Consider the following 21,835-nt stretch of genomic DNA (forward strand, 5'->3'; position numbering starts at 1 on the left):
AGTGTACTCCACCTACCCCCGTGCCCTATTCCAATGGCCCCTTAACCTAACCTTCACGCTTTTGGACCGTGGGGGGAAACCGGAGCGCCCGGAGGAAACCCACGCATACACGGGGAGAACGTGTAGACTCCACACAGTCACCCACGGCTGGAACTGAATCCGGGTCCCTGACGCCGTAAGGCAGCACTGCTAACCACTATGCCACCATGCCATCCCCAAAATGTAGGAAATGCGGCAGTCAATTTGCGCACAGCAAACTCTCACAAACAGTGATGCGTTGTGGGATATAACTATTGGCCAGGCCACCAAGGAGGATCCTCTGCGCTGACCTCTAAGTCAGAAAGGTAGTGAGCTGTGGATTCCTTATTAGTATTCTGGTTAGTATCCACAAACGGGACCAGGAGCATTTCTCTGACAGGGAGAAGCATAACTCTTTGTGGAGCAGGCTCGAAGGCCTCCTATCTTTCTGCAATTCAAGACTCACTCCAGCACAGGAGGACAAAGGTGAAGGCTGATACCTGGGTGTGGTGCTGAGAGGGGTTTGCAGGTTTGCACTGTTGGGGGGGTGCCACATCTTGTGGATGAGACTTTATATTGTGGCCCTGCTGTCTGCCTTGCATGTAAAAGATCCCATGGCACTATTTCGGAGGAGAGCAGGGGCTCCTCCTCGGTGTCCTGGCCAACATCTACATCCCACAATGCATCGCTGTTTGTGAGAGTTTGCTGCATGCAAATTGACTGCTGCATTTCCTACACTGTCACAGTGACTGGACTTCAGAAGCACTTCACTGGTTCCAAAGCACTTTGGTTCATCATTCACCTCCATAAAATGAAAGACACTGGTTGTTTTAATACAAATTTAGAGTACCCAATTCATTTTTTTTCCAATTAAGGGCAATTTAGCATGGCCAATCCACCTAGCTTGCACATTTTTGGGTTGTGGGGGTGAAACCCATGCAAACACAAGGAGAATGTGCAAACTCCACACAGACAGTAACCCAGAGCCGGGATTGAACCTGGGACCTCGGCGCCGTGAGGCCGCAATGCTAACCCACAGCGCCACCGTGTTGCCCTGAAAGACACTGTGAACGTGTGACTAAATGTTGCCCAGGAGAAACAAAAATATTCATAATTTTTTTAGCTTTATGTACATTTTGCAAAAAATCAATCGCATTTAAATAAATGCTAACCTGTTTTTATTTTGCAAGCAGACAGATCCTCAATGTTTAATCCCATAGGGAAGTCTATGGTAAAATATTTTATTATCATTCATACTTTGCAATATGCTGTTAACATTGCTGTTAACATTCTGTAACTCAATATTGCCACTTGGGTTTCAAAATCCTCACACAAACTCAGATATTAGTATTAAGTTCTTGTCAAAACAATCTGAATTCCTATTTGCTATAATAGAGTATAGTTCCATCCTGCAGATTTATGCTGTAATAAGATGTCATACTCTGTTTTTGTTCAAGATTGCACCACGCTGATGTTCTTAGGCAGGCAGAAAATAGCCTTTTATTTAAGTACCCTTCAGCGGGGAACCGTCGTCACAATGGTGGCTTTGAGTGTGATATGATCAGCACCTTCGCTTCCAAGATGTGACAGATAAGAGGAGAGGGGGTGGTCTTAAAATCGTTCAGTAAGGATTTGGGTAGCTGCAGTCTCTGAAGAACAATGCTCGCCAAAGAAATTCTAATTATGACTTGAGGAAAATTTAAGGGGATCAAAGATTTATTGAGCAAACTGTGGATGGCCATGGGTGACTTCAGATTATATATTGTGCATATCAGCAGAGCATCTTACAGTCTTTACACTACTGCTGGTGCAGTCCGATTACTTAACCATGCCTGCACAAGCCTCTACGTAAATGTTTTGCTCGGAGCTGCCCATGGGTTTGTTGTGGTGGAGTGTATTCCCACTCCAATATTTACACTCGAGTGAGGTGAGTAAATGCAGGATTTGTGGCGATGGCTGGTCAGTCGAAACATCTCTACAATGTAAGCTGGCTTGGTATTGTCCAGGTGTAGGGGGGGGCGAAGGTGACGTTTTCCCCACAGGTTTCAGGGTCCTGCAGTCAGCTTCAAAAGGGGGCCAGAAGCCTGCACTGTCTGCGAGTAGTCACTCACCTTTGCATTTTCCCGAATAGGCCGATTAGTGGCCTCAGGGGCGGTCTCGCTGTGAAACAAAGGGCAGCAGGTGGGCTCTTGAAGTTGGCTGCCCAATAGAAGATTCTCCAGGTTGAAAGCAGCAGTAGGATGACATGGCAGGGAAACAAGGGAGGGGGGAGGCTTCAAAATATAAGTGCCCACTCTCCAACTTTTTCAAAGTTGAACCACCACTATATATGTGTGCGTGTGCATGTGTGTGTGCATGTGTGTGTCTGAATGCATGTGTGTGAGTGTATGTGTGTCAGTGTGCGTGTATGTATGCACATGTGTGTGTATGCATGTGCCTGTGTGCATGTGTGTGTATGTGCATGCGTGTGCATGTACATGTGCGAGTATGTGCATGTGGAAAGCATGTGGGGCAGTGGTGGAATCAACCCTTCAGGGCAGTTTGCAGCTGTTACTACCCCAAGTCAGACAGGGAGGGGTTTAAGTCTAACTGAAATGCTGGACCCCTGGGGCGTCATTCTCCGACCCCCCGCCGGGTCGGAGAATGGCCGTTGGCCGCCGTGAATCCCGCCCCCGCCCCCGCCGAAGTCTCCGAAGGGAGAAAAGTCGGCGGGGCGTTAATGGCGCCGCTGCCGCGGAGAATGTCACGGGTCTGCGCAAGGCAGCCGATTTTCGGCCTGCCGATATTCTCCCTTCCAGATGGGCCGAAGTCCCGTCGACGTGATGACCGTTCACGTCGACGTCAATCAAACCTCCTTTTCATCGGCGTGACCCGGTGCTCCAGGCTCACGCCGACCAGCGAGGAGGTGAGTGACGGCCTGGGGGGTTGGCTCTGGGCAGGAAATGGCGTGGCCGCAGACTGATTGCGTGAGGAGAGGTGTGTCTCGGCTTGTGTGTGTGTGCGGCGGGGGGGGGGGGGGGGGGGGGGGGGTGGTTAGAGTAGGCTGGGCTCCGGGGGAGTGCCGGGAGGGGGTCCGTGCCGGGGTGGAGGTTGGGGGTTGTGGAGGGGGTCCGTGCCGGGGTGGAGGTTGGGGGGGGGTCCGTGCTGGGGTGGAGGTTGGGGGTTGGGGAGGGGGTCCGTGCCGGAGTGGAGGTTGGGGGGGGGGTCCGTGCTGGGGTGGAGGTTGGGGGTTGGGGAGGGGGTCCGTGCCGGGGTGGAGGTTGGGGAGGGGGTCCGTGTCGGGGTGGAGGTTGGGGGGGGGATCCGTGCTGGGGTGGAGGTTGGGGAGGGGGTCCGTGCCGGGGTGGAGGTTGGGGGGGGGGTCCGTGCTGGGGTGGAGGTTGGGGAGGGGGTCCGTGCCGGGGTGGAGGTTGGGGAGGGGGTCCGTGCCGGGGTGGAGATTGGGGGGGGGGTCCGTGCTGGGGTGGAGGTTGGGGGTTGGGGAGGGGGTCCGTGCCGGGGTGGAGGTTGGGGAGGGGGTCCGTGTCGGGGTGGAGGTTGGGGGGGGGTCCGTGCTGGGGTGGAGGTTGGGGAGGGGGTCCGTGCCGGGGTGGAGGTTGGGGGGGGGGTCCGTGCTGGGGTGGAGGTTGGGGAGGGGGTCCGTGCCGGGGTGGAGGTTGGGGAGGGGGTCCGTGCCGGGGTGGAGGTTGGGGGGGGGTCCGTGCTGGGGTGGAGGTTGGGGAGGGGGTCCGTGCCGGGGTGGAGGTTGGGGAGGGGGTCCGTGCCGGGGTGGAGGTTGGGGGGGGTCCGTGCTGGGGTGGAGGTTGGGGGTTGGGGAGGGGGTCCGTGCCGGGGTGGAGGTTGGGGAGGGGGTCCGTGCCGGGGTGGAGGTTGGGGGGGGGTCCGTGCTGGGGTGGAGGTTGGGGGTTGGGGAGGGGGACCGTGCCAGGGTGGAGGTTGGGGAGGGGGTCCGTGCCGGGGTGGAGGTTGGGGGGGGGGTCCGTGCTGGGGTGGAGGTTGGGGGTTGGGGAGGGGGTCCGTGCCGGGGTAGAGGTTGAGGGGGGGTCCGTGCTGGGGTGGAGGTTGGGGGTTGGGGAGGGGGTCCGTGCCGGGGTGGAGGTTGGGGGGGGGGTCCGTGCTGGGGTGGAGGTTGGGGGTTGGGGAGGGGGTCCGTGCCGGGGTGGTGGTTGGGGGGGGGGTCTGTGCTGGGGTGGAGGTTGGGGGTTGGGGAGGGGGTCCGTGCCGGGGTGGGTGATGGGAGGGCAAATGAGTTGGTCCACCTGGCCAGGTGCCAGCCTCCAACAGTTGGACCCATGCGGTCCATGCCACCTGGCTGGGGGGAGGAGGGGATATGGGCAATGATGACATGTCGTCGTTCCCCTCCCCCCCACCAGGCCGTCATGTTTTCAGACCATCCAGCGATGTTGGCCGCCGTGGTGGCAGCCGCTCATGTCTATGTTGCCCTGGATGAGGAGGAGGAGGAGGAGGAGGAGCGTGCCAGAGAGGCGGCGCAGGCTGCCGCAGAGGGGCAGGCGGCAGCCGCCCAGGCTGGAGGGACACCTGACCGACAGGACGAGGAGGGGGAGGAGGGCGTCGCGGCCCCACGGCAACGGAGGCACCCGAGGGCGCCCCGTGTGTACTGGCCCCGGCAGTCATACCAGGACCTCACGGACCGGGAATGCAGGAGGAGACTCCGGATGAGCCGGGAAACCGTGGCACACATCTGCCACCTGCTGGCACACCTGTCACCGCGTGGCACTGGCGGGGGACACCCTCTCCCCGTGTCCGTCAAGGTTACGGTGGCCCTGAACTTTTATGCAACAGGGTCATTCCAGGCACCGAGTGGGGACCTGTCCGGCATATCGCAGACATCGGTGCATCGGTGCATCCGGGCAGTGACAGATGCCCTTTATGCCATGGCGCACCGCTACATCCGCTTCCCCGTGGACCGGGCCAGCCAAGATGCCCGGGCCGTGGGCTTCTCTGCCGTTGCCGGGTTCCCCATGGTCCAGGGCGCGATTGATGGGATGCACGTCGCCGTGCGGCCACCTGCAGAGAACAGGGCCGTGTTCACTAATAGGAAGGGGACCTATTCAATGAACGTACAGGTGGTCTGCGACCACCGCATGATGATCCTGCACGTCTGCGCCCGTCACCCAGGCAGTGTACACGACTCATTCGTGTTGTCGCGGTCATCCATCCCCGGCATGTACGAGGGACGCCATCCCCGGCTGAGGGGCTGGTTGCTGGGCGACAGGGGCTACCCATTGCGATCGTGGCTGATGACGCCTATACGGAGGCCACGCAATGAGGCAGAGAACCGCTACAATGATGCCCATGTAGCGACAAGGGGCGTGATCGAGAGGTGCTTTGGTGTGCTGAAGATGCGTTTCAGGTGCCTGGACCTCTCTGGGGGCGCCCTCCAGTATCGGTCAGATAGGGTCGGCCGCATCATTGTGGTGTGCTGCGTCCTGCACAACATAGCCCAGCAGAGGGGCGATGTGCCGCAGACAGAGGAGGGCGGAGTGGAGGAGCAGCAAGAAGAGGCCCAGTCCTCCCCAGATGAGGGGGATGGGGGCAATGGTCAGGGCAGACGGGGTAGACACAGGCGAGTGGCTGTCCACCGTTACCGGCTGGCCCAGCGGGCACGGGACAGACTGATAGACGCCCGCTTCACTGACTAGATGGGCGTGGGAATCGGGTAGTATGGCCACAGACCGCACACCATGACAACAGCCGACCACCCACACCCCCCACCTATCCACCCACCCAGCACCCTCACCCCCCTCCCCAACCCCACACACCCCACCCGCATGCACACCACCCCCCCACCCCCAATTGCCGATCCACCGGCGGCACAACGGGCCGGGCTCACCCAGTTGCGGGTGGACGCGTGTCTATCGCAGGCCATGGAGGATGATGACAACCCGCCTCCGATGAGCTCCTGGCTCTACATCGTTGGACTATGTCTGACCCATGGCCACAGTACCACCATCCACCCGGACCATCCCTGCATGCGGCTGTGACACTGCAGCGCACGGTCCCGTCCTCTGCCCGGGGGATGTTGATGGCGGCCCAGGGGGAAGGGGGCAGACTCACCTGGGGCTGAGGTAAGACCACCCGTCACACACACACTTGCGCTCAACGTACATGACACGCCCGCACACTTTGGACAGAGCACAAAGGCAGCTTCGGTAGGTGTAACATTGACTTTAATAACCAAAGGAGTTCATGCACGTGCCCTAGCCCCTAAAACTCATCTGTGCCCTGCACCCGTGCCAACTTACTCAGTGTCTAATTGTTTGGCCTTACGGGCCCTTTGACTACGTCTACGTGGTTCCCCAGACGGTACAGCAGAACTGGAGGTGGACTCCTGTGATTCCTGCCCTCTGACACCGGATCCCTTTGGCGGCCGTTTCCTGAGGCGTCCTGACCTAGATGGGCCAGGCTGCGGCCCGGGCGACTGGGATGGCGAGCTGCCAGCCTGTCCTGCCCGTTGCCCACCCGATGCACCTGGGACGGAAGGGGGGGAGTCCGAGGTGTCGCGGTGTACCGGGACCTCCCCTACAGAGGGAGCCGGGACGGACCACACCACCTCCTCCTCCCTCGGGGTGCCCGATGGCCCCCAGGCCTCTACACGGGTGGGGGATGCGAACGGACTGGCCATCCGACGCGCCCCCGACATCTGGCGCTGCCAGTCCTGGAGGCCCGTGCTGGTATCGACAGGAGTCTGCAGGTTTGCAGCCATGGAGCCCAGGGGGTTGTCGAACCCTGTCTGCGACAGTGCGACGCCAGCTCGCACATGGCCACTGGCGCCGATGCCCTCAGCGATGGCCTGCAGAGACTGGGCCATGGCCTGCAGAGACTGGCCTATGGCCTGCTGAGACTGGGCCATGGCCTGCTGAGACTGGGCCATGGCCTGCTGAGACTGGGCTATGGCGTTGAGCGCCTCTGCCATCTGGCGCTGGCACTGGCTCATGGCCTCCTGTGAGAGGGCAGCCATTTCCTGGGCCACAGACGCCGCTTGCACGGAAGGCCCCAGGCCTCGCAAACCGTTCCCCATGCCTGACACCGTCGCACCCATTGCCTCCACCGCGGACGCCACCCGTGCGGTGTCAGCCTGGGTGGCACGCATGACCGGGACCACTCCCAGCTCCTGGACGCGGGTGGACTCCTCCACCTGCGACCGCAGCCGCCGCAAGCCACCCGTCACCCTATTCGCTCGTCTCCGTGTCGGTGGTTGCATCGGATCTATGTGTGGGTGTGGTAACTGCAGGAACCCGGGATCCATCTGGGCGGCAGATGTTCGCTTGGCCTGGGCTGCCCTCCGACCGCCCGGTCCCTCTGCTGCTCCTACCTCCACCTGCTGTACCGGGACGGCTGTGTTGTGCGCACCAGTGAGTGTACCAGACGCCTCATCACTAAAGTGCCCAACCGTGGTGAGTGTTTCTGCGATGGTGGAGGGTGTTGGTGACAGCAGTGGCGTTGTGTCGTGCTCTTCGTCCCACTCTGAGTCCATGGCACTTTGGGGTGGGGGTTCGTCTCCACCCATCCACTCTGAGTCACTGTCCGGTATTTCGTCTTCCCGGGTAGGGGTGTCCTGGGTAGTGCTGTCCCGGGTAGTGCTGTCCCGGGTAGTGCTGTCTCGGGTAGGGGTGCCCTGGGTAGTGGTGTCCCGGGTAGTGGTGTCCTGGCTCGGATGTGACGGGGGCCTGTGGCTGCCCCCCTCATCGCTGGGTGGTCGCTCCCGCACGTGACGGGGGTGTCGTCTCCCTGTTGCTCCAGGTCTCTCTGTCTCCCGTGGTGTGCGAGGGGCATCCTGCGGGCGTCGCATGCTGGAGGGTGCGGGTCTCTCCGTCTCCCGTGGTCTCCGAGGGGCATCCTGCGGGCGTCGCATGCTGGAGGGTGCGGGTCTCTCCGTCTCCTGTGGTCTCCGAGGGGCATCCTGCGGGCATCGCATGCTGGAGGGTGCGGGTCTCTCCGTCTCCCGTGGTCTCCGAGGGGCATCCTGCGGGCGTCGCATGCTGGAGGGTGCGGGTCTCTCCGTCTCCTGTGGTCTCCGAGGGGCATCCTGCGGGCGGTCTGCATCTGCGGGGATGGGTGCCTGGACGTTTGGTCCTGCGATACACAATGAAGCATGCATGGTTAGACATCAGGCAGTGATCAGGTGATACGGGGGAGCGGGATATAGGGGAGGGGGGATATGGGGACGGGCTGTTGGTGGCTCACTTGCTCGTGGGGCCCCGACCTCTGCATCAGCAACCTCCCGGTCCTCAGGTCCGCCAGCCAGTTCCAAGTCCCTTTCCTCGTGTACGGTCAGTGGCCTCTCATCAGCGGGCCCTCCTCCAGTCCTCACATGCTCCCTATTGTTGTGTGCGCGCTTCTCCTGTGTGTGTGTGGGGGGGGGGGGGGGTGGTGGCAGGGGTAAAAGGCAACAGTGTTATGCAGGCATATGAATGCACGCCATCGGTTGCGCGTGCATTGCAGAGGTTAAGGTTAGGGCTGGATTCACTTGGGGATATGGGGGATATGGGGGAGGGGGGATATGGGGGAGGGGGATATGGGGGAGGGGGGGATATGGGGGAGGGGGGATATGGGGGATATGGGGGAGGGGGGATATGGGGGAGGGGGGATATGGGGGAGGGGGGATATGGGGGATATGGGGGAGGGGGGATATGGGGGAGGGGGGGATATGGGGGATATGGGGGAGGGGGGATATGGGGGAGGGGGGATATGGGGGATATGGGGAGGGGGGATATGGGGGATATGGGGGAGGGGGGATATGGGGGAGGGGGGAATATGGGGGATATGGGGGAGGGGGATATGGGGGATATGGGGGAGGGGGTATATGGGGGATATGGGGGAGGGGGGATATGGGGGAGGGGGGATATGGGGGAGGGGGGATATGGGGGATATGGGGGATATGGGGAGGGGGGGATATGGGGGAGGCTCACCCTGCCTGCTCTGACGAGGTCGTTCACCTTCTTGTGCCACTGGGTGCCTGTCCGTGGTGTTAGGGCCACAGCGGTGACGGCCTCTGCCACCTCCCTCCACAGACGCCGGCTGTGGCGTGGGGCAACTCTGCGGCCGTGCCCGGGATACAGGGCGTCCCTCCTCTGCTCCACCGTGTCCAGGAGCGCCTCCACATCGCGTGACTCGAACCTCGGGGCTGAGCGACGGCCAGCCATCAAGTCGGGTGTTGCGGTCGGGTGTTCCGGTCGGGTGGGGGGGAGCTGCGCGGCCTTATGAGCCGTCACGCCGTGCAGCGCGTATGACGCTGCACGGCGTGAACCACTGCGCAAGCGCGGATCCCGTTACGTCGCTGCTAGCCCATTTCGGGCCGCAGACTATCGGCCCATTTTTATGACGTGACGCAAGTGGGATTTGCGCCGTTTTTTGCGCCGATCGGCGGAGTTTCCGCCGATAACGGAGAATTTCGCCCCTGATCCTCATACAGCTATGCTGTCACCCACTGCCTTCAGGGACCTGGAGACTGGCTTGAAAATCCTAGTTGACCTCCAACAATCTTCCTCGATAGGTTTCTAATTTTATAAATTGCCTGTCCGGTGCTTACAGGAAGGGACCTGCCAAAGCCCCAATTCCCATCCCTGAAAAGTGGCCCACTCTGTAACTCTGTGTAACTCTGTGCAACTTTATGTAACTCTGTGTAACTCTATGCAACTTTATGTAACTCTGTGTAACTCTGTATAACTATGTAACTCTGTGTAACTCTCTGCAACTCTGTGTAACTCTGTGTAATTGTATGCAACTTTATGTAACTCTGTGTAACTCAATGTAACTCCATGTTACTCTGTGTAACTGTATGCAACTTTATGTAACTCTGTGTAACTCTATGTAACTGTGCAATTTTATGTAACTCTGTGTAACTCTATGTAACTCTGTAACACTATGCAACTCTGTGTAACTCTGTGTAACTCTGCAACTTTATGTAACTCTGTGTAACTCTATGTAACTCTGTAACACTATGCAACTCTGTGTAACTCTGTGCAACTTTATGTAACTCTGTGTAACTGTGCAACTTTATGTAACTCTGTGTCACTCTATGCAACTTTATGTAACTCTGTGCAACTCTGTGCAACTTTATGTAACTCTATGTAACTCTGTGTAACTCTGAGAATTATGAAGTGCACCAAATGGCAGTGTCAGCTATGATCGGTGGAAATGAGGTGCCTTTCAGTGCAAAGCAATCAGAGAGTTTGAATGAAGATGACACCCACGGAACCCTTCCAAACCCCTTTGAACCACCCTCATCTCTCTGTCTTCCCGTTATAAATGCAGTGGGGTGGAGGGTTAGCGACCTGGATGTTTGGGGTGCTAGTTCCCGATGAACCCTGACCATGCTGGGAAAGCGAAAACATCCAATGCTGTCATTTGCCTTTGCTGGGGCTTTGGAGCAGTGGGCAGCTCTCTCACGACAAAGTCAGAAGGTTGTGAGTTCAAGTCTCACTCCAGAGACTTCAGCACAAAACTCTCGGCTGACACTCCAATGCAGCCCTAAGGGAGTTCCAGACTGTCAGAAGTACTGACATTCAGGGCAAAGCAGCAGTGTGTTCTCCAAAGTTTATTCCCTCAACCAACACCGGCTAAAACAGATAATCTAGTTGTTACCACATTGCAGCCTGAAAGAACTTCCTGTGTGCTAATTGGTTGCCACGTTGCCGACATGAACCAGTGACTACAATTCAACCAAGTATTTAATTGGGCGTAAAGCACGTTGAGATGCCCTGAGGAAGGTGCTATATAACTGAAAGACTTGCCTTCTTTTTCAGGAGTGGGACTAAATTCTGCCTTGCAGGAATAGTCAGGATCCACAGTCTCGGGTTCCTGCCTTTTATCTATGAGTTCAATTGCATTCCCAGCAGAGTTCATATAATCCATAGAATCCCGATAGTGCAGAAGGATGGCCATTCAGCCCACCTTGTCTGCACCTGAAAGAGCACCCTACCTATGTCCACTCTCCCACTCTATCCCCATAACTCCCATCTAACTTGCACATCTTTGCATACTAAGGGGCAGTTTATCATGGTCAATCCACCTAACCTGCCCATCCACCTAACCTGCCCATCTTTGGACTGTGAGAGGAAACCGGAGCACCCGGAGGAAACCCACGCAGACATGGGGAAGACGTGCAAACTCCACACAGTCACCCGAGGCCGGAATCGAACCCGAGCCCTTGGCGATGTGAGGCAGCAGTGCTAACCACTGTGCCACCGCGTCGCCCGTTTCAGCAAGATTCTCGCAGAATCTGCAAAGTAGTCCAAATTGCAAATATAGATATTAGTCATTGGTTCAGCTTTGGTTGTGGGATGGGGGCAGGGTTCTGAGGAATGACAAGAGGTAGAAGGATCCATGTGCCAACTTCATTCTGATGATAACAAATGATGTCTTTACCAAACAGTTTGCATCATTCAGATCCAGATTTGTAAAAAGGTGAAAGGGTGGAGATCGTCATCTAAGCATTAGCATCCATCGAAGCATCCAGCCCGATGTGTGCAAGACAAGAGGAGGTGGCATTGCCATTCAATTCCCTGTGCTTAACAAACTTCTTCCTGAGTTTATTGCTGTACCCAGTGGTTCATACGTCTGTTTATGTATGTAATCAGCCTCTGGAGAATTCACTTGTGCTAAAGGACTGTAAGTCTGGCGCCTATTGTTCTGAAGTGGATTTGATCTTCCTCAGTGTTTACACGACATCTTGTCCCTGAAGCAGACCAAGTATCCGACTGACTATATCAGTTACAGTCCAACAAATGCTGCATCACAAACTGGGGGGAAGGGCGGAGCAAGGACTGCAGCCGGCCTGTTTATTCAATAAGAGTTGAATCATTCAGATCTCCCGATAGGTTTGAATGGACAGGATGAGGGAGTGGTGCTCACACCTTCCACACGGAGAGAGGGGGGGGTTTATTGTCAACGCTTGGGGATTGCTCTGCAGTCTGAATTACACATTAGTTTTCCGAACACTAGCCTGTGAATGGGGAGCGGGAGAGGAGGGTGTGCCACACAATGGGAGGAGTCGAAGGGGAGGCGGGAGTGGCCGGGGTCAGCAGGAGTCAGCTGACTTGCGGAAGTGCAATGGGGGGAGTAAACCAGCTAGGATGGGTCCTAGCCGGGGGTGGGTGGGGGGGGAATCGAGTTGCTGCTGCTAAGATCAAGGAGGAGCTGGAGCGAGTGGGGTGGGTCGAGACGGGGGTATGCCGCTGTGGGGAGCGGGCCAGGTGTGGGGTGCAGGCGCGTGGCTGGCCGAGGAGGGGGTCATGGCTAGTCGGCGGGGGAGGGGGGGCGGGTAGTCCCCTGATCCGGCTGATAACCTGGAATGTAAGGGGACTGAATGGGCCGGTTAAGCGGGCCCGCGTGTTCGCGCACCTGAAGGGGCTCAAGGCGGATGTGGTTATGCTCCAGGAGACACACCTGAAGGTGGCAGACCAGGTAAGACTGAGGAAAGGGTGGGTAGGTCAGGTGTTTCACTCGGGGCTAGATTCCAAAAATCGAGGGGTGGCGATCTTGGTGGGAAAGAAGGTGTTATTCGAGGCGTCGAGCATTGTGGCAGATAATGGCGGTAGGTACATAATGGTAAGTGGTAAGCTGCAGGGAGAGAGGGTGGTACTGGTCAATGTGTACGCTCCGAACTGGGACGATGCGGGTTTTATGCGGCGTATGTTGGGTTGGATCCCAGACTTGGAAGTGGGGGGGCCTGATAATGGGGGGAGACTTTAACACGATGTTGGATCCTGCACTGGATCGCTCCAGGTCTAGGACGGGTAGGAAGCTGGCGGCGGCTAGAGTGTTGAGGGGATTTATAGACCAAATGGGAGGGGTAGACCCTTGGAGATTTGCAAGGCCGGGGGCTAGGGAATTTTCATTCTTCTCACATGTCCATAAGGCTTATTCTCGAATCGACTTTTTCATTTTGAGTAGGGCGCTGATAGCGAGAGTAGAGGATACCGAGTATTCAGCAATAGCCATTTCGGACCACGCCCCGCATTGGGTGGACTTGGAGATGGGGGAGGAGAGGGACCAGCGCCCGCTGTGGCGCTTGGAGATGGGCTGTTGGCAGACGAGGAGGTGAGCGAGCGGGACCGAGGAAGTATAGAGAGGTACTTAGAGACCAACGACAACGGGGACCCGAGTGGGGATGGTATGGGAGGCACTGAAGGCGGTGGTGAGGGGAGAGCTGATCTCCATCAGGGCCCACAAGGAGCGGAGGGAGCGGGGGGAGAGGGAGAGGCTTGTGGGGGAGATGGTGAGGGTAGACAGGAGGTATGCGGAAGAACCTGAGGAAGGATTGTTGAGGAAGAGGCGCAGCCTCCAGGCCGAATTCGACCTGGTGACCACCAGGAAGGCGGAGGTGCAGTGGATGGAGGCCCAGGGGGCGGTCTACGAGTATGGGGAAAAGGCAAGCCGGATGCTGGCGCATCAGCTTCGGACGCGGGACGCAGCTAGGGAGATCGGGGGAGTTAAGGACAGGGGAGGGAGCGTGGTGCGGAGTGGGGTTGGCATCAATGGGGTCTTCAGGGACTTCTACGAGGAATTGTACCAATCCGAGCCCCCACAGGAGGAGGGAGGGATGGGCCGTTTCCTGGACTAATTGAGGTTTCCAAAGGTGGAAGAGGGACTGGTGGCGGGACTGGGGGCCCCGATTGGGCTGGAGGAGCTGATCAAAGGGATAGGAAGCATGCAGGCGGGGAAGGCACTGGGGCCGGACGGTTTCCCGGTCGAGTTCCATAAAAAATGTATGGACCTGTTGGGCCCGCTGTTAGTTAGGACCTTCAATGAGGCAAGGGAGGGGGGGCTTTACCCCCGACGATGTCCCGGGCACTGATCTCCTTGATCCTGAAGCGGGACAAGGATCCCCTGCAATGTGGGTCTTACAGACCGATTTGCTTGCTAAATGTAGATGCCAAGGTGCTGGCGAAGGTCTTAGCCACGAGGATTGAGGATTGTGTGCCGCAGATCATCCATGAAGACCAGACGGGGTTTGTGAAGGGGAGACAGTTGAACGCGAATGTGCGGAGGCTTTTGAAGGTTATCATGATGCCGGCGAGGGAGGGGGAGGCGGAGATAGTGGTGGCGATGGACGCTGAGAAAGCCTTCGATAGGGTAGAGTGGGGGTACATGTGGGAGGTGCTGAAGAGGTTCGGGTTTGGGGAGGGGTTTGTCAGGTGGGTTAGGCTGTTGTATGAGGTCCCGATGGCGAGTGTGGCCACAAATAGGAGGAGGTCCGAGTACTTTCGGTTGCACCGAGGGACGAGACAGGGGTGTCCCCTGTCCCCCCTGCTCTTCGCACTGGCGATTGAACCCCTGGCTATGGCACTGAGAGAGTCGAGGAACTGGAGGGGGTTGGTGCGTGGTGGGGAGGAGCATAGGGTGTCGCTTTATGCGGACGACCTGCTGCTGTATGTGGCTGACCCGGTGGGAGGAATGCCAGAGGTAATGAGGATCTTTAGGGAATTCGGGGACCTTTCGGGGTACAAGCTCAATATGGGGAAGAGCGAGCTGTTCGTAGTTCAGCTAGGGGACCAGGAGAGGGGGATTGGCGAGCTCCCACTAAAAAGGGCGGAGAGGAGCTTCAGATATTTGGGGGTCCAGGTGGCCAGGAGCTGGGGGGCCCTGCATAGGCTTAACTTTACAAGTCTGGTGGAGCAAATGGAGGAGGAGTTCAAGAGGTGGGATGCGTTGCCGCTGTCCCTGGTGGGTAGGGTGCAGTCAATCAAAATGACGGTGCTCCCAAGGTTTTTGTTCCTGTTCCAGTGCCTCCCTGTGTTTATCCCGAAGGCTTTTTTCAGGCGGGTTAACAGGAGTATAATGGGGTTTGTGTGGGCGCGAGGGACTCCGAGGGTGAGAAGGGTGTTCCTGGAGCGGAGTAGAGATAGGGGGAGGCTGGTGCTGCCCAACCTCTGTGGGTACTACTGGGCCGCCAATGCGACAATGGTGCGCAAGTGGGTGATGGAGGGGGAGGGGGCTGCATGGAAGAGGCTGGAGACGGCGTCCTGTGTGGGTACGAGTCTGGGGGCGCTGGCAACGGCGCCGCTGCCGCTCCCTCCAAGGAGGTATACCATGAGCCCGGTGGTGGTGGCGGCCCTCAAAATTTGGGGGCAGTGGAGGCGGCATAGGGGGGAAGTTAGGACCTCGGCGTGGACCCCATTACGGGGGAACCACCGGTTCGCCCCAGGAAGAACAGGTGGAGGGTTTTCGGGGTGGCACAGGGCAGGGATACGAAAGTTGGGGGACCTGTTTGTGGATGGGAAGTTCGCGAGCTTGGGTGAGCTGGAGGAGAAGTACGGGTTTCCCCCGGGGAACACCTTCAGGTAGTTACAGGTAAGATCGTTTGCCAGACGGCAGGTGGTGGAATTCCCACGGCTACTGCCACACACAGTACAGGACAGGGTGCTCTCGGGGGGGGGGGGGGGGGGGGGGGGGGGAGTGGGGAAGATCTCGGAAACTTACCAGGTGATGCAGGAGGAGGAGGAGGCCTCGGTGGTGGAGTTGAAAGGTGAGTGGGAGGAGTTTGGAGAGGTGATCGAGGAAGGGACGTGGGCAGATGCCCTAGGGAGGGTGAACTCTTCCTCTTCATGCGCGAGGCTCAGCCTCATACAGTTTAAGGTGCTGCACAGGGCACACATGACCGGGACAAGGATGAGCCGGTTCTTTGGGGGTGAGGACAGGTGTGTTAGGTGCTCAGGGAGCCCAGCAAATCACACCCATATATTCTGGGCATGCCCAGCGCTGGAGGAATTTTGGAAGAGCGTAGCGAGGACGGTGTCGAGGGTGGCAGGATCCAGGGTCAAACCGGGCTGGGGGCTCGCAATATTTGGGGTGGTAGAGGAGCCGGGAGTGCAGGAGGCGAAAGAGGCCGGAATTCTGGCCTTTGCGTCCCTGGTAGCCCGGCGAAGGATTCTTCTTCAGTGGAAAGATACGAGGCCCCCAAGCGTGGAATCCTGGATCAGCGATATGGCAGGGTTCATTAAATTGGAGAGGGTGAAATTCACCTTCAGAGGGTCGGTACAAGGGTTCTTTAGGCGGTGGCAACCGTTCTTCGACTTTCTGGCAGAACGATAGACATTGGTCAATGGCAGCAGCAGCTCGGGGGGTGGCGCTTACTTTATTTTTGTTTACGTTATTTACACTGGAAGGGTCTGAGGGGGTGTATACACCTGTTGTCTTAAGTCGGGGTGTTAATGTTAATTTATTATTTAGGTACAGGGGGGGGAGGGGTTTGGGGGGTTGCTTTTTTAGATTGTGTTTTGTACTTAACCCTGTTGGGTTTTTTTTTTCTTTCTCATTTTGTTATTGATATTTTATGAAAACCTTTAATAAAAATTTTTTTTATTTTTTTTTAAGTTTTCCGAACACTCTCTGTAAACCAGACACTATTCAGAGCATTGCATTCTGGATGGCACAGGAAGGGGCGCAGTGCAGAATACTGCCAAACTGATATCTGGGCTAAAAAAGGTTAAGCTATGAAGACAGATTGTACGGACTAAATTTGCGATCCCTTGTGTGTAGACTGGCACTCCATTCACCACCTTAGAAAGTCCCTTTCTCCACCATCTGCACATGGCGACAGCAGTGTGCCCCATCGACAAGAGGCACTAAAGCATCTCCTTCCATGATACCTTCCGATCCCCCGACCTCTACCAGCTCGAAGGGCAAGAGCAACAGATGCATGGGTCGTTGGATAGACTTATAGGCTGGGATTCTCCAAAACTCCGCTGGGTCTGGGAATCCCCGGGGGGGGAGACGCGAATCCCTCCCCGCCGCCCCGACGCCGTTTGCCGTATTCTCCAGCGCCGTTTTTCGGGCAGTGGCAGGAGCACGCCACGCCGGTCGGGGGGGGCTGTTGACCGCGGCCACCCCGGCGATTCTCTGGGCCGAGCAGCCATCCATTTATCCCCAGTCCTGCCGGCGTGAATTACTCACCTCATGCACAGCGGGACCTGACAGGTGAGTGTGCGGGGGCGGTCCTCCGGGGGCATCGGGGCCCACCGATCTGCGGGCGGGCTTGTTCCGTGAGGGCACTTCTTCCTTCCGCGCCGGGCCCCTGTAGGGCACCGCCATATTGCCCGGCGTGGAGAACAGAACCCCCCCCCCCCCCCCCCGCCCCAAGCATGCACGAAAATACGCCAGCCGGTCTGCGCATGCACGAGATCATGCCGGCCTTTCCGCGCATGCGCGAACTTGCACCGTCCCTTCGGCGCCGGCTGGAGCGGCGCCAACCCCTCGCCCCCGAGGCAGGTGAGAATTCCTCACCATGAGGGACCGTTGATGCCGGAGTGGTTGATGCCGGTTTACCCGCCGGCGTGGGGGACTTAGTCCCCAGAAGGGGGAATCCCGGAGGGTCTTGGGAATATCGTCGTCACCTGCGACCTCTCCTCCAAGCCACTCACCATCCTGACTTGGAAATATATCACAGCTGCTTCACTGTCGCTGGGTCAAAATCCTGGAACTCCCTCCCTAACAGCACTGGGGATGCTCCTGCACCACATCGGCTGCAGCGATTCGGGAAGGAAGCTGACCGCCACTGTCTCGAGGGCAATTAAGGATGGGCAACAAATGCTAACAATGTTCACATCTCATGAAAGAAGAAAGCAACAAGAGATTTCGAGGTGCTCTAATTGAGATGATTAGAGTTGATACTGTAAGTATCAGAGTAAATATTTCCTCTGGTGGGGGAGTCCTGCACGAGGGAGAAAACCTTACAATGAGAATTTGAACTGGGCTGATGACAGAAAGCACATCCTCACACAAAAGGTTGTAGAAATCTGGGGCTGGATTCTCCCTCCCGCCGCGCCAGATGTTTGGTTCAGCACGCCGGCGGGGTGCTCCGTTTCGCCGGCCGGTCAACGGGGTTTCCCATTGTGGGGCAGCCCCACGCCGTCGGGAAACCCCCGGGCTGCCGGGAAAATGGAGCATCCCGACGGTGGAGAATCCAGCCCCTGAAATTCCTTCTCCAAAAAGCGTTTGAGCCCAGGAACCTCCTGAACATTCCAAAGCTGAGATTGATAGCTTTTTGCTAAGCGAGTATGTGACAGAACCAAAGTGGGTGAATATAGGTGGGTGGCGTTAAGAAACAATACAGGTTAGCAACTGAATGGTAGAACAGCTCAAGGGGCTGACTGGCCTCCTCCATCCCAATGTTCCAAACCTTGGAGAAAAATCGGAGGGACATTAAAAAGTGCATGGGTTCTTTTTCATTTTCTTGAATTTTCCTTCCCGGGTTTGGATTGCGGAGCCGGGAATCAGCGAGCCCAACCCAGGAGTAAGTGCCCCGGAATCTGGGATTTTCTTTCTGGGGTGGCGGGGTTCTCTGGGAATCAGTCCGGGCGAGCCTGGAACAAGTTCGGATGGCAGCTGAATGCTGAGGCTGGACAGGCGTGTGATGATATGCATAAGCAATCATGTATATAATGATGTATACGACTTCTGACCAGCAGGTGGCAGTGTAAATCTACCATGTGACTCTGTACCTCGAGGAGATGGGTGTTAGTCGTGTTGGTGGATAGTCATGCTTACAGTAGCTCTAGGAACATTTATCAGTATTAGTAGTTTGTAATATATTTCTTATAGTTATCTTTAACACGCCTTTATTTTATAATGACCCATCCATGCCAACCCATGTCTACCCGCCCCCATGGTCCCTCATACCCTCCTTGCTCACCTATACATCTCCACCCACCCCCATGGCCCTTTGTGACATGGATGCCAACTTAGTGCAAACCCATACCCCCAATGCGCCATCCTTTGCTCTTAAACCTACCATCCCAACTTACTCATTATCTACCCTGTGGCTGACCTTTGAAGCCATGCTGAAATTAAATAAAATAATGTCCTAAGTGTCTACTGTAGACTTTGGTGTTGATTCTCTGCCTCCCGCCATCTATAATGGGGTTACCGGTGCGGCGGAGAATTGAGCATCGGGCTAAAAACAGAATTGGCACCAGGCGCTGATCCCATTCCGATGTTCCAGTCCCACGCCTGCGGTGGCAGCGTGTTACATGCCCCGCGCTGGCAGGAGGATGTGAGTGAGGCATTTTAACACATTTGCATCCGATTAACGGGCTGGAAGGTCAAATCTCCACACCTCCATTAATCCAATAGCCCTCTCGGCCGGGATTCAATGGGGCATGGATTGGTGCAAATATTTCTCAGCTCGGCCCTCACACGGTGAAACCCGCGGTAGGTCAACGGGGTAAGTATGTAGTGTAGGTGCCACCAAAGTCCATCGGAGGGCTCCCCTCCCCCCCACAGTGTAAATCCTGCCCACCCCAGCCCCCTCATCAGACCTCTCCATCAGACCCTTCCATCAGACCCTCCATCAGAAATCCCACCAGACATCCCCATCAGACCCTTCATCAGAGACCTGTCCATCAGACCCGCCCTCAGAACCCTCCATCAGACCGCCTATCAGAAACCCCATCAGACACCCCATCAGACCCCCTATCAGAAACCCATCAGACCTCCCCATCAGACCCTTCATCAGAGACGCCCCCCCCCCCCCACTGATCTTCCCATCAGATTCCCCCATCAGCTATCCCATATCATTGACATCTAATATCAGAGACCATCCCCCAAATTAGAGACCCCCATATCGGAGACCCTCCCATCAGTCACCCTGCCTGCAAGCTTAAGAGCAGTCCAGGTAGAAACATCGAAAAATCACAGCTTTTCCACCTACCTGTCCCTTACACCTGCTGCCTCAGACAGAAGTGTTGAAAGCAGAAGCTGTTATGTCACGGAAAGCCAAAACACGGCACAAGGCTTTAATCCCCTTCTGATCCCTTGATGTGCGAGGCTTCTGTTCGCTTTCAAAGAGAAATAGCTTTTAGTAGGCTACAATTGACAGCGTAATAGCTTCCAAACAGCCAGGTGGGTCGCACGGTAGCACAGTGATAATCACTATTGCTTCACAGTACCAGGGTACCAGGTTCGATTCCCAGCTTGCGTCACTGTCTGCGGAATCTGCACGCTCTCCCCGTGTCTACGTGTGTTTCCTCCGGGTGCTCTGGTTTCCTCCCACAAGTCCTGAAAGACTGCTGTTAGGTGAATTGGACATTTTGAATTCTCCCTCAGTGTACCCGAACAGGTGGCGGAATGTGGGGACTAGGGGCTTTTCACATTGCAGTATTAATGTAAGCCTACTTGTGACAATAAATATTATTATTATTATTAGGTATCTGGATTGCTTATTGTCATTTCCCTTCATGCTTGAATGCTGTTTGAGGTCATCCACTCAAGCGGCAACCCGATGACAGATTCCAAATGGAATTCCGCGAGTTCCCCGACGTGTATACATTAGCATGGCACGGGAGAGTGAATCGCTCCTGGGTGCCACCGCTAGTGCTAACGCAGACCAGGAGCGATTCTATTATCACGGGAGAGCTTATTCTCCCAAAAGGAGACTCCTGCCCTTTGTTTTTTTCAAAAACCTCTAATTCATAAAACCTATTCACTTCATTTACATTACTTCAACTACAAAATCCCTTATAAGATTAAACATTTCATTCAAGTGCTTAATACTTTATATAAACAAGCATTGAAATCCATTGTGCCACATCAAAGAGTCTATAATCATGAGATTCTCAATCCAATTATGAAACGGCAAGCACCCCACTGTGATAATGGAAGGGTGTGAAGCCAGTCATGCAGCACAAATACAGTAATGATGTCTGAGGTTTATGTCAATAGACAGAGAGAAATAGCAACCAATGTGTTTTCAACAATATAAAGGACAGAAGTTTTAAATTCCTCGACAGTTTGTCAGTTGCTTTAGACACTTTTGAAAGTTTCTCTTGATAGTTCTCTTGACATTTTTAATGAGCTTATGCACTTCTTACCCACATTCATCTCCACTGTTGACGATGCCAAAGGGCACCTTACCTCTCCCAAAGGGCACATTACCTCTCCCAGGGTCCCAGGTTCGATTCCGGCCTCTGGTGACTGTCTGTATGGAGTTTGCACTTTCTCCCCGTGTCTGCGGGGTTTCCTCCGGGTGCCCCGGTTTCCTCCCACAGTCCATAGATTTGCAGGTTAGGCGGATTAGTCATGCTAAATTGCCCCTTAGTGTCCAAAAGGTTAGGTCGGGCTGCTGGGTTACGGAGATCGGGTGGAGGCGTGGACTTAAGTAGGCTGCTCTTTCCAAGGGCCGGTGCAGACTTGATGGGCCGAATGGCCTCCTTCTGCAATGTAAATTCTATGATTCAGGCAGCCTGAAAGCAGAGCTAGCTAGGTTTCAGTTTATAAAGGAGGAATGCCTTTAGTTCTGAAGTGCTGCAGCACATAAGGTGGCATCTCAGTGATATTACACATCGATGACAAATCAGCTGGAAAAGTGGCTCTTCAGATTAAAGGGTAGTGCATTATTTTGTTTTTACTGAATTAATGCATTAAAGCGACATTCATTAGGAGGACTAATGTGACGTTGGGGGACTCTGCTGAAGTGGTGCACTGCAGTGATCATCAGGGAAAGTTTCCATTTCACAGTCACCGTGCATTAAGGTGAATATTCAATGGGTTTAAAAAAGCACAAAATAATAGCAATGAATGTCTAAGAGTAAATGGAGGTCAATGGTCTGATTGAAAGGTTCAGACAGTGAAGATCTGTTTATAACTAGACTCCCAAGAGTAGATAACAGGCTTGGAGTCACTCTTGTTTATATTATACAGTCCAAATTATTCAGTGTTCCATCAGTTCTTGATATCAGGAACAAGTTGCCATGTAATTGCTGATAATGTGTGCACTCCAAAGCATTGATATCGCTAAAGAATTAATGATTGCGGTGCGTTAACTGTGCGCATTGATAACTAATTTCCCATTGAA

Source organism: Scyliorhinus torazame, chromosome 11 (genome assembly GCF_047496885.1).
Source record: "Scyliorhinus torazame isolate Kashiwa2021f chromosome 11, sScyTor2.1, whole genome shotgun sequence".
In the NCBI taxonomy this organism is placed as follows: Eukaryota; Metazoa; Chordata; class Chondrichthyes; order Carcharhiniformes; family Scyliorhinidae; genus Scyliorhinus; species Scyliorhinus torazame.